The sequence below is a fragment of the Terrapene carolina genome, unplaced genomic scaffold (genome assembly GCF_002925995.2).
Source record: "Terrapene carolina triunguis isolate 2854851 unplaced genomic scaffold, T_m_triunguis-2.0 Scaffold46987, whole genome shotgun sequence".
In the NCBI taxonomy this organism is placed as follows: Eukaryota; Metazoa; Chordata; order Testudines; family Emydidae; genus Terrapene; species Terrapene triunguis.
Window position 1 is genome coordinate 237 of NW_020711338.1, and position 2498 is coordinate 2734.

The 2498-nt window shown below is 65.6% G+C and overlaps 1 pseudogene; it reads right to left on the reverse strand.

Moving 5' to 3' along the window:
* Window positions 1-1676: 1676 nt before the first annotated feature.
* LOC113405637 lies at window positions 1677-2268 on the reverse strand (annotated as a pseudogene).
* Window positions 2269-2498: the final 230 nt, after the last annotated feature.

Here is a 2498-nt window from a genome sequence, read left to right on the forward strand (position 1 = left end):
TGGGTGGGGGTGACTTGGGGGGACCCCAATAATGAACAGTGTCTCCCCCACCCCAGTGATTCTGCCCCCAGACTTCAAACACCCTGAACCCCAGAAATGCAGCATTGGACCCTCAAACTTCTCCCCTCCCTGCCCCCCACCGTCCGCCTGAACCAGGAACCCCCCCATAGGGGGGCAGAGGTGGCGTCCCAGAGGGGCGGCATCACTCACTTGGGGGGGGCGTGGGAAAAGAGGGGTCTCATTGTGGGGGGCTGTGTGTCTTAAAGGGCCAGTGTCACAGATTTGGGGGGGCTCATGCTGGGGTCACACCTTGGGAAGGGGGTTATTTCATTGCTATGTACAGCTGGGGGCTCTGTGATATATTGGGGTATGCGCGCCCCCTCCAATCTGGAGCAAAATGGGGAAGGGGCTGTGGGGAAGAAAGGGGGCAGAGCCTGTGCTGAAGAAGGCGGAACCAATTGGGGAGAAGCCAATTGGGGCTTTGGGGGAGCAATCAAGGCATGAAGATATTGGGGGGGGGTGAGGGGGCGGAGCCTGATATGAAGGGGCGTGGTCTGATGGGGAAGCTCAGGAATATATTTAGGGCCAGCCAGGGGGTGTGGCCTGAGCCAATGGGGCATGGCCTAATCATGTGGGAGTGGAGTCAGACCCAGGGTTGGGGGGAGAATACAGTGCCTGCAGAGCATTATGGGTAGCATTCCATTGGAGGGTGTGAAGCTGGGGGCGGAGCTTGTTCCTAGGGGCCAGAGCCAGAGGTGCTGATGGGAAAATGACAGTTGCAAAGGACTATGGGAATTGCTCAGTTGGGGGGGCTGTGGGGCTGCTGAGGGGGCGGAGCCAAAGATGCCAGTGGGGAGCGATGGGGGGCAATGGTTACAAAGGATCATGGGAAAGGTCCTGCTGGGCAAGGGAGGTGTTGTCATGGATACAGGGGTGACTGAGGGACAGGGACAGGTTTTGCAGGGGCGGAGCCAGGAGAGGGTGGGGCTGCAAAGGCTCCTGGGTATCCAGGAGGGTGGTGGCTGCAGGGGATTGTGGGTGCCGCTGGCTAGAGCAGGGCTTGCAAGGCCTCATGGGTATCCTGAGGGCCAATACCTGCAGGGACTGTGGGTCTGGTGGGTGAGGTCTGCAAGGGATTGTGGGTAACATTGGCTGCAAGGGATTGTGGGTAATGTTGGCAATGGCTGCAGGGGATTGTGGGTAATGGCATCTGCAGGGGATTATCAGACTGGTTGGTGGGCGGGGCCGGCAGTGGGCAGGGCCTCATTGAGGGGCGGGGCCGGTAGTGGACATGGCCTGGTCGCTGGGCGGGGCCTGGTTGGCAGGCAGGACAGGTGGTGGGCGGGCCCGAGGCTAGGGGTCCCAGTCGTTGTTGTGGTGCTGGGCGGGGCCCGGCTGGCGGGCAGGGCGGGGGGGGGGGGGGGCGGTGGGTGGCTGGGGGCGGGGCTAGGGGTTCCAGTCATTGTCGTGGTGCTGGGTGGGGCGCGGTTGGCGGGCAGGACAGGCGGTGGACGGGGCCGGCAGGGGGCAAGCCCATGGCTAGGGGTCCCAGTTGTTGTTGTGGCGCTGGGCGGGGCCCGGTTGGCAGGCAGGGCAGGCGGTGGGCGGGGCCTGGTCGCTGGGCGGGGCCCGGTTGGCAGGCAGGGCAGGCGTTGGGCAGGACTGGCAGGGGGCGGGCCCATGGCTAGGGGTCCCAGTCGTTGTCATGGTGCTGCGCGGCGATGATGATGACGACAGTGAGGATGGTGCACAGGACCATAGCGGCGATGCCCACGGCCAGGCTGATGAAGGAGAAGTTCCGGGCCTCGCGCGACGCGATCTCGGCCGACACGATGTCCCCCCGCGCCACGGCCGTCCGCACCTGGGGGGGACACGGCGTTGGGGGGGACGCATTGTGCTCCCCATCGCCTCCCCCGTCGACCCCTGCCCCCGTCGACCCCTGCCCCCCGTCACCCCCACGCCCCCCATCCTTCCTGCCCCCCCACATATCCCAGCTCCCCTCTGCTGCCCCCTCAACCCCGGACCTCCAATAAGCCCCCGTCCCCATCGCTCCCCATTCCCAGTCCCCCACTGCTCCCCGCCCCGCTCCCGCTGACCTGCACAGCTTTGATGATGGCGATGATGCCCGTGGGCCAGAAGCAGCAGATGGTGGTGAGCACTGCGATGGGTAGGTAGTCGTGGGGCGGCCGGCGCGGCTCCAGGATGGCGATTCCTGGGGGCATCTGCGGGGGGGGGGACCCCAGGGGGAGGGTTGCCAGGGGGGTACGGCTGTGGGGGAGTGGTGGAGAGAGCGAGAGTTAAACGGGAATCCACAGCCAGGTGGGAAGCTACGCCCACTTGAGTGAAGCCACGCCCCCAGCATCAGCAGGGAAAGCCCCATCCCAGGGAGGCCCCGCCCCCAGCACCAGGGGAAGCCCCACTCCAGGGAGGCCCTGCCCCCAGCAGCAGAGGGAAGCCCCACTCCAGAGAAGCCCCGCCCCCACCAGCAGAGGGAAGCC